The following is an 11498-nucleotide window of genomic DNA, read 5'->3' on the forward strand; positions in this document are numbered from 1 at the left end:
TAGACCAGGTTAGATCAGCCATGCATGGTGTAGGCCAGGTTAGATCAGCCATGCATGGTATAGACCAGGTTAGATCAGCCATGCATGGTATAGACCAGGTTAGATCAGCCATGCATGGTATAGACCAGGTTAGATCAGCCATGCATGGTATAGACCAGGTTAGATCAGCCATGCATGGTATAGACCAGGTTAGATCAGCCATGCATGGTATAGGCCAGGTTAGATCAGCCATGCATGGTATAGACCAGGTTAGATCAGCCATGCATGGTATAGACCAGGTTAGATCAGCCATGCATGGTATAGACCAGGTTAGATCAGCCATGCATGGTGTAGACCAGGTTAGATCAGCCATGCATGGTATAGACCAGGTTAGATCAGCCATGCATGGTGTAGACCAGGTTAGATCAGCCATGCATGGTATAGACCAGGTTAGATCAGCCATGCATGGTGTAGACCAGGTTAGATCAGCCATGCATGGTATAGACCAGGTTAGATCAGTGATATATGGGTCAGGGGTAGCCTCTCGGACCCTCTAACCCCCTCCTGCCTCTCGGACCCTCTAATCCCCCTCCTGACACTAGACTGCTGCTCTGTGGTGGAAAGTAACTAAGTACATTTACTCAAGTACTGTGATTATGTAACATGTTTAGGTATTTCTACTTTACTCGAGTATATCCAATTTCCAATACTTGTACTTCTACTCCACTACATCTCAGAGGCAAATATTGTGCTTTTTCTTTTTTACTCCACTACATTTGTTTGACAACTTTAGTTACTAGTTACTTTGTTTTACAATGCATGTTTTAGTAAACATACTGTACATTAACCACTTCAGCCCTATTATACATTTCATCCATTTCATTTGAAAATAGCGAATCTACAAGCTAAGAACTGTATCGCATCCATTTTTAGAAGATTTGTATACATTTGAAAACTTTAAATGGGATATTCTGCATAGTGAGTACTTCTTTTTTTTTTTACTTTAAGTACATTTTGATGCCAAAACATTTGTACTTTTACTCCAGTGCATTTTGAATTCCGAAATGTTACTTGTAAAGGAGTAGCTCTACATTGCAGTATTGATACTTTTACGTATAAAGTAGAATTATTGAGTACTTTTTTCCCCACCACTGTTGCTGCTGCTAGAATGCCTGTTCCGAGCGTCCCCGAGTCCCTCTAAAGAGGGTTAGGGTTAGGATCAGGAGCGTCCCTGACTCCCTCTAAATCTGCACCAGGCTCCTCAGCTCCGTCTCCATTCTACCAACCCAAAACCTGACCTGCTTCTTTGTGAACCTGGGACTATTTTTGTGCGAGGAACAAGGTTTCCGCAGTGCGCTATAAGCTGACATTGAGGTATACCTCATGCATAAAACTCTGCAGTCTTCTTCTCCTACGTAGCTGTCTTTATCGCTCTCTTGAGACAGTCTTTGCAACTTAATTAACTGGAAATCGGCCAAGATAGAATTAACTGACAATAACTGGATAGTTTAATGCTATAAAGTCTGTACTATCTGGCTAGGTTAAGAGATTATGTCCACATTGAAAGATAACTGCTGCCATCTGCTGGCTAATAGGAGCAGTTTCTGGCCAAAAAAACAACAACTATAATGCTGCTCAAAATAATATGTAAAAAAAAAAAATAAAAAAAAAGGGTGGGGGTAAGGAAAATACATCTTTGGCACACAACAACGTGTGTAGAATAGATTTGTGAGAATCTATTTCCAGGGTCTAAAATAGATTTTCAATGAGATACTTTTGATTGATTTTTTTTACAATATCATAATTATGAGGGCCCAAGCAAGGCAGTGCCACAAGAACATGGGTGTTGTTGTTGTGATTGAGCCACGCTCACACTGTGCACGTCAGTAACGCCATATAAGCGTTGTGGGAGCCGAGGTGGATGGACGGATGGACGGATGGTCAGCCTGCACTTATTTCTACTGGTTCAATAACATAAAGAAGCTGACGGGCTAGAAGTACTAGTACACAACATGAATGTATGCACTGTGCAGGTAGACGGATATCCATCAGTCTACAACACGTGCACTTAAATATGCAAATGATGGACTCCAGGGGTAGGGACCGACAAGCCTATGGCTTCTCCCTAGCCCCTTTTTCGGATATCAGACAGGACATAAGCAACGGACACTAAAAAGAGAAAAAGAAAATGGAAATAATAATGTGCTTTATGTATGAACTGTATGTCCACCATTCTGAAAATAAACTGAACTGAACTGAACTAGTCACAGTAAGTAAAAGCAACAACACTGCAGTGTAGAACTCCTCCGTTACAAGTAAAAGTCCGGAATTCAAAATGTACTCATGCAGAATGGCCCCATTTCAAGTTTTCAAATTTATAAAAATATTTTGAAAATAGCAGATCTACAAGCTCACAATGCATCGCGATGCGACGCATTGTGAGCTTGTAGATCGGCTATTTTCAAATGGGCCGAAATGTATATAGAGCAGAAGTGGTTGACTTACTGTATTCTTTTTAACAATAAAAAAATATTAAAAATCAAACTCAAAGTAACTAGTAACTGATGATTTCAAATAATTGTAGTGGAGTAAAAGTACAATATTTGCCTCCGAGATGTATTGGAGTAGAAGTCAAAGTAATGGAAATTGGAAATACCCAAGCAAAGTACAAATGCCTCAAAATTGTACTCATCAGTAAATGTTCTTACTGTAGTGGCTTTACGCCACTACAGATGTGTCAGTGTCGGACCAGGCCATTCTAACGTCTGGTCTGAACTGGTCCTTCTGTACTGTGCTGTGCTGCTGTGCCTAGATGACCTGGCTAGCGGTCATGGATGCCTTATAATTGGCACCCAGCCTGTCTTTAAGTGACACGTACAACATCAGAACAACTGATTTATGGTCCGGGAGAGTTGTGCAAGCGTCTGAGGAATGGAGCCAAAGCGGATAACATGACGGATAAAATGCAGACACACTCGTGTCAGACAGTCTGAATGTTGTGTCTTGCCGTGGCATACTTAGCCCTAGCCTCGACGACCATACGGGCGCATGCATTGCATATAGGCTCAACTTATGTAACTTAGATAGCATTTTATGTAGACATAGCACTCTATACGCATAGTTTCATTATATAGAGATTCCACTGTTAAGTTCTTAGCTTACATATGAGTCATGATGACTATTTTTATGTATATGATATGTATATTTTTTGTTCTTGCTCACTATAATTCGCTCTGGATTAAGAGCATCTGTTATAACAAATGAAATGCCTAAATTGTAAATTGAAATTGTAAATTGTGCGCATGCTTAGCCGATCGCAGCGAGGACAGGGAAGGATGAGGGAACGTTGTATCATCATTCTCAAATTGGGTTATTTTATTCACACAGTGAGGAACAGATGGATCATATTTTCACATTCTGTTGTTGTGAAAGAGATTTGACCTTTTGTCCGTGGCATATCCAAACGGGGAAGACACACGTACATCTCAGATTCTAAAAATGAGATCAGATTCTAAAAATGTCTTCTACATCCTGACAGTTTTCTGAAAAAGCTATGTTTCTATGTCAGTCGTTCTTCGATTTTTCAAAAATAGCAGACCTACAAGCTCGTAGCGCGCCACTCGGTGGCGCGCTACGAGCTTGTAGATCTGCTATTTTTCAATAGCTAAAGCATAACATAATGCTAACACCAAAATGGGTTCCCGCCCAAAATGAGTTAAAGTACCAAAAGTAGAAAGTACTCATTATGCAGAATTTTAAGTTTTCAAATGTATCATAAAAGCAGATCTACGACTTCACAATGCTTGTACATCGGCAATTTTCAAATGGCCGAAATGTATATATACAGTATAGCTGAAGTGGTTCATGTGTGTTTTGAAATAATAATCAAAATCTACGAAGTAACTAGTAACTAACGTTTTCAAATGAATGTAGTGGAGTAAAAGTACAATATTTGTCTCTGAAATGTAGTGTAGAAGTAAAAGTACAGAACATTTGACATACTCAAGCAAAGTATCTCATCTCATTCATTCATTCTTCCCACCACTGATAGGCCTCACTCAGACCTTTACGGCATTGCTGTATGCTTGTTGGATGAATGTTGTGTAGTGTCATGGCCGCCCCAATGCATTTCCAATGGGAGTCACATGGTTTGACACATTTGTTTTGTACGAGGGGGAGGGGCGCAGTCGAAACACAGCCGAAAGCCATACAACAGCTTGTAGTCCAAAATGTGGACTACAAACCATGTGACTTCCATTGGAAATGCATTGGGGCGGCCATGACACTACACAACATTCATCCAACAAGCATACAGCAATGCAGTAAAGGTCTGAGTGAGGCCATACTGTGTGGCAATAATACTAGTCCAAATGTTGTCTATTATCTGTTTGTATCAGTTTTCATCTGCGCTCTGCGATCACAGTGATTCCATTCAGTCACATTGTATGGCCAAATCAATCTCACGTTAAACATAAACATGCATAGAAATAGAAAATATTTAGACAGAACAGTCTACACATGGAGATATGATCTTAATATATCGTACACTGATGCTGTCGCTAGACATTGACTTCAAAGACACTTGCTAAATGTCTCCAAAGGCAATTTATATTGGATGTGTAGTGTAGATCTGTCATCCTATCATTGCTACAGTATACTGTATCTCAGATATGTATTAAGGCCATATTCCCATGTGTAAACTATAATATCTGGATGTGGATTTCTATTTCTATTTGTAAGTTTATTTAAAGTATTTTAAGTTGAAGCACTCTATATGGTCTCTGAATTATCATATTTAAACCCTACTTTTTGGTATAATATACAAATTATATGAGTGCATTAAGATGTACCTCAATAACATGGACTCTGCTACTATGCTATAATTAAGCAATATTTACACGAGAGGGTGTTCTTTATCGTCAATAATGAACCTCTGCACAAAACTAGCTAGCCTAGCCACCGAGTCTGCTGCACTCTCAGAGAAAAGCACGGCGGAATTCTTTGTTTTGATTAGGCTAGAAAGCTGTTTCAGCCAATCAGATTGCTTCCTCGAAACGACCCATTATAATTAATAACCAAATTCCAAATTATGTGTATCACCTTATGGACATACAGAATATGAATCAGGTGTATCACCTTATGGACATACAGAATATGAATCAGGTGTCTGTCCCATTGTAGCTACAGTATGTGTTTGACATGATGAAGAGCCAGCAGCCACTAGGAAGAAACGTCCAATCCAAAGCGTTTAAGCTTTGGATTGGACATGACACGTTGTCATTAGGGATGTCCCGATACACTTTTTTCGCTTCCGATCCGATCCCGATACCTCAATTTCTGCGTTAGCCGATACCGATACCAGTGTTGTGATCTCACGTTGTGTTTATAGCTATCTAGCTATATATCTCGTGTTGTGTTTATAGCTATCTAGCTATATATCTCGTGTTGTGTTTATAGCTATCTAGCTATATATCTCGTGTTGTGTTTATAGCTATCTAGCTATATATCTCGTGTTGTGTTTATAGCTATCTAGCTATATATCTCGTGTTGCGTTTATAGCAGACTCCTCACTCAAATGTGCACTTGGAGTTTGGGCAACTCGAAAGCAAACTCCACATGCCCCAACATTTTATTTACCTGCCATAGTGTCAACCCCTTACCCCTGTGTCGGATCTGTGGTTAGACTGGCATATTCACCGATACCGATATGACCCGATATGACAAGTACGGGCCGATCCGATACTTTTCCCGATACAGTATCGGGACATCTCTAGTTGTCATGTCTTCTCTAACCCAGAACCCATGGCGAAAGGATGTGTGCCACCTGTTGAACTCCAATAACTCCTGGAATTCTAGCGCACACACGACTTGGACCCACAATGCTGCTCTTTTATTGTAACCTTTAACCAGGAAAGTCTTCAGTCTCAAACACATTGAGATTGAAGTGTGAACTAACTGGCCAAGAGGCAGATAAATATCAGTTATTCTCATGTCAGGGACCCCAGATTCTGTTACAGGGACGTCTATAAAAGAAGACTTGTCAACATTTTGTCAAACGCCTCATGTCTCATCTCTGCATTGGACCCTCGAGCATCTTCAGGAATACAGTGAACTTTATGACCCCCCCCCCCCGGGTCATATTTGTCCGTTATGAAATGCATTAATGACAGATATGAAGTGACTCACCCCAGACCCTGGCACAGTCGAACCCTCAGCCAGGCCTCGAGGGTTTTTTCTTCCTCTCATAATCACCTGCTGCCTGCAAGGCAAGGGAGACCAGGTTACAAGCTGATGACATGGAGCGGAGTGCACCTGCCAAGGCAGGAAAGTGGAGAGTTGGTATTAAATGTAATATCGGGCATGTCCGGGGCATGTTCCCAGACTGACTGATGATGAGAGCACACAAGGCAGGTTTAAAGATAGAAGTCTGGTCATGTGACATGTGAAGGCACATGATGCCCAGACAACAAATACGTTTCACATATGTTTCATATCATATTCTAAAAAAGAAAACCCAAAAAAACACTATATACTTAGTTGACCAGATTCCCATGGGCTATTCCGAAGGGCTATTTCTGCCGTATTTCTGCCGTGTGTGTGTGTGTGTGTGTGTGTGTGCGCTTGTGCATCTTTCCAAAACCGTTGAATATACAGTATGTATATTGTATGGACCTTTGTGTATGCATTTCAACAAGCTTAATGTGTGTAGTTGTTGCGGTTCAGAACAGGGTGAAGTGGCGTCAGATGATCATGCGGTCTAGACTTCAGTTAATGTTTGTTAGACAGTGCTACCGTTTGAATGCGTGGCTGCATGCTTCCATTTAAGAAATGAACTGTGCAAAAGGTTCAGCGATGAATGAACTCCCGAACCGACTCGGTGTCGTCATGACAACACTGGTTGTTTTTTTTTTTTTTTAAACATCTGTTTATTATGAATTTTTTGTATACAGGCATTTCAGTAGTTACAGTTACAGATTGGTAAAAAAAAAAATAGCAGAAACATATAAACAAAACAAGACTTACAATAAAAAGAGACAAAACATAACCGTCAAAGAAAAAGACAAAAACAATAAAATAATAACCGGCTGATGACTACACCGCACTCCGAGGACAGAAACATCACAACACAATCTAAAAAAACATTTACAGTAATTAGATGACATTACGGGGCAGAACAATATCGTTTCAATCACTTCAGTCCAACACAACAAGCATCTCAATAATGGGTGACCAGATTCTTTGAAATAAGGGTTCCCTTTTTGACAGGGTAAATCTAATTTTCTCCAAATGCAGCACTCCTCCCAGCTCCCTTAGCCACATATCAACTGTCGGAGGTTTATCCGACTTCCAGGCCTGTAGTATTAACTTCCTAGCTAGCAGTGTAGCGAGCGAAATGGCCCGTGCCTCATATTTGTTCTGAACCTGATCTGGTTCCACCACACCGAAGAGTGCAACTAGAGGTGCCGGGGGGAAGTCTCTTTTATATGCTTTAGCCAAGAAATCAAAAGCTTTACTCCAGAAACTTTGCAATTTATGACATTGAAGAAATTGATGAGACAGAGTCCCTTGTTCTGTTAAACACTTTCCACACATAGGAGAAGAATCCTTAAAGATTTTGTTTAATTTAGTTGGGGAATAGTGCAGCCTATGAACAATCTTAAATTGAATCAGAGAGTGCCTAACATTGATAGAGCTATGGTGAATGTTGGCGATACAGTCCTCCCATACTCCATCTGAAATCTCTATGCCCAGTTCTCTTTGCCAATTGTCCTTAAACAAGCGTGATGATGGGCTAACCACGGCCTGCAAGGTGTCATAAAATTGAGAGACTGCACCTTTTTCAAAGGGCTCAATGTTGAAGAAACTGTCCAAAACTGGATGACTGGGTTGTTGTTCATACTGTGGGATATGTGTTCTAAGAAAATGTCTCAATTGCAAGTAACGGAAGAAATGCGATGATGGGAGCTGGAAGGATTCTCGCAACTGTTGGAAAGAGGCAAGATAACCTTGACCACGACCTTGATTAAAGTATACATTTCGTAAGTTCACAATACCCTTTCCCTTGTTGTTTTGTCATTCTGGTGACAGTGTTCAATATGAATGTCCTCAGAACAGAGTAGAGACAACTCACTCACACAGTCTGTGTTATTACAGTCAGTCGACACATTTCTCTTTTGGATTATATTATACGCAATGGCAGTGGTTGGAAAAGTACTCAAATGTTTCACTTAATAAGTAAAAGCATCACTACTGCAATGTAGAAATACTCTGTTACAAGTGAAAGTCCAGAATTCAAAATGTACTAATTTATGCATGTTTTCAAATGTATAAAAAAAAAAACACACCCGTGTGAACTGAGTGGTGCAACTCCCCCCCCTCCCCTCCCCTCTCTCTCTCTCTCTCTCTCTCCGTCTCTCTAGCAGGCAACAGTGCAGCACTATCTCTCTCTCTCTGTTTCTGGCACAACAGCGCCACTTTTGGTACTCATTGATACTCGTGCTCATAGTCACATAGTTAGTTAGGTTAGTGGTTGCACCACTCAGCTTGTAGATCGGCTATTTTCATTTTGTAAATACATCAAAGATGTGATTATAATCCATCTATAATGGATGAAGCCTTGGCCTGGAAGAGAGGTCATCAGGTGGTCTCCAACCTGAAGAGAGGTCATCAGGTGGTCTCCGACCTGAAGAGAGGTCATCAGGTGGTCTCCGACCTGAAGAGAGGTCATCAGGTGGTCTCCGACCTGAAGAGAGGTCATCAGGTGGTCTCCGACCTGAAGAGAGGTCATCAGGTGGTCTCCGACCTGAAGAGAGGTCATCAGGTGGTCTCCGACCTGAAGAGAGGTCATCAGGTGGTCTCCAACCTGAAGAGAGGTCATCAGGTGGTCTCCAACCTGAAGAGAGGTCATCAGGTGGTCTCCAACCTTCTTAGAGTGTTTCAACCCTTAACCACAACACTCTCCAGTTGGCGGGTCAGCAGTGATTGGCCAAATCACTGCCCCTCTCATCCAGGCTTCCAGCTACTGTTCTTTCTCTATGCCAGAGCCAACAGGTGTTCTTGAGGGATTGCAGTCTCTAGGACTGTGGTTTGCGTCCTGCCTAGGGTCCTCCTACGTCACTGTGGTTTGCGTCCTGCCTAGGGTCCTCCTACGTCACTGTCGTTGTTGTAGCCGTTGGTTTGCGTCCTGCTAGGGTCCTCCTACGTCCTGCCTAGGGTCCTCCTACGTCACTGTGGTTTGCGTCCTGCCTAGGGTCCTCCTACGTCACAGTCTCTAGGACTGTGGTGTGCGTCCTGCCTATAGGGTCCTCCTACGTCCTGCCTAGGGTCCTCCTACGTCCTGCCTATAGGGTCCTCCTACGTCCTGCCTAGGGTCCTCCTACGTCCTGCCTATAGGGTCCTCCTACGTCCTGCCTAGGGTCCTCCTACGTCCTGCCTATAGGGTCCTCCTACGTCCTGCCTAGGGTCCTCCTACGTCCTGCCTATAGGGTCCTCCTACGTCCTGCCTAGGGTCCTCCTACGTCCTGCCTATAGGGTCCTCCTACGTCCTGCCTAGGGTCCTCCTACGTCCTGCCTAGGGTCCTCCTACGTCCTGCCTATAGGGTCCTCCTACGTCCTGCCTAGGGTCCTCCTACGTCCTGCCTATAGGGTCCTCCTACGTCCTGCCTAGGGTCCTCCTACGTCCTGCCTATAGGGTCCTCCTACGTCCTGCCTAGGGTCCTCCTACGTCCTGCCTATAGGGTCCTCCTACGTCCTGCCTAGGGTCCTCCTACGTCCTGCCTATAGGGTCCTCCTACGTCCTGCCTAGGGTCCTCCTACGTCCTGCCTATAGGGTCCTCCTACGTCACTGTCCTCCTACGTCACTGTCTCCTACGTCCTGCCTAGGGTCCTCCTACGTCCTGCCTAGGGTCCTCCTACGTCCTGCCTAGGGTCCTCCTACGTCCTGCCTAGGGTCCTCCTACGTCCTGCCTAGGGTCCTCCTACGTCCTGCCTAGGGTCCTCCTACGTCCTGCCTAGGGTCCTCCTACGTCCTGCCTAGGGTCCTCCTACGTCCTGCCTAGGGTCCTCCTACGTCCTGCCTAGGGTCCTCCTACGTCCTGCCTAGGGTCCTCCTACGTCCTGCCTAGGGTCCTCCTACGTCACTGTCGTTGTTGTAGCCGTTGAATCTGTCCTAGCGAGTCTCGCTTCCTCCCCTCCTCTCGGGAGGGAGAGTTCAACGACCCCATCAGAAAATATTTTTTGGCGGGGATCCCTATGCAAGATTTGTGTTCTTAAAATATACCACAAATATTAAAGGGACACTCCACCATTTTTGCTTCACTTTCCTGGGGGTCTTTATGTGTGAAATATGTGGTTTTAGATATTTTAGATTTTAGCAGTGAGCCCAGTGTCTCTGATGTCATGGACACTGGGCTCACTTACTTCCTAGACTACATGTTGTCTCAGTAAGACAGATGAAGAAATTAAAAAAATCCGCACACCATTTTATGCTCCCAATTATATCTTTACTGAAGTGTTAATGTTTCGGGCCGCAGCCCTTCCTCAGACCTTCAAGGAATGAGTAGACAATAGATATATATATATATATATATATAGTGTGACATACCTATTGTGTTTGTCAATCAGTGGACCATGACACAGCTTAAACACAACTCTTCTTTACTTTCAAAACTCAGAGTCAAACATAACAACGGCAAAGCAGCAACATCACACACCATGTTGTATATCAAGACTGAAGTAGTCGATCCCAGATAATCCCCCCAATCATCACACAGGCAACACAGGAATATGCAATGAGCGCAGCACAATCAAACAGCTGTCAGTGAGACATAACAATACCACACCTGTGGCCCATCAACCATCAGTCCCAATCACTGTCACCGATCAGGTGACATTGATATGTACTCGTCTCAAAGTATATCCATTGCATAGGATATAAAAACACCCATATATACAATACATTCATATTTGTCCCAAACAGACATTGTCACCATACACACAGAGAACTCAGGCTGACAACGCCATCATACTGCTACCTAAGAGGTCACCATACACACAGAGAACTCAGGCTGACAACGCCATCATACTGCTACCTAAGAGGTCACCATACACACAGAGAACTCAGGCTGACAACGCCATCATACTGCTACCTAAGAGGTCACCATACACACAGAGAACTCAGGCTGACAACGCCATCATACTGCTACCTAAGAGGTCACCATACACACAGAGAGCTCAGGCTGACAACGCCATCATACTGCTACCTAAGAGGTCACCATACACACAGAGAACTCAGGCTGACAACGCCATCATACTGCTACCTAAGAGGTCACCATACACACAGAGAACTCAGGCTGACAACGCCATCATACTGCTACCTAAGAGGTCACCATACACACAGAGAACTCAGGCTGACAAAGCCATCATACTGCTACCTAAGAGGTCACCATACACACAGAGAACTCAGGCTGACAGAGCCATCATACTGCTACCTAAGAGGTCACCATACACACAGAGAACTC

The sequence above is a fragment of the Electrona antarctica genome (assembly GCF_951216825.1).
Source record: "Electrona antarctica genome assembly, chromosome: 24".
NCBI classification, from domain to species: domain Eukaryota; kingdom Metazoa; phylum Chordata; class Actinopteri; order Myctophiformes; family Myctophidae; genus Electrona; species Electrona antarctica.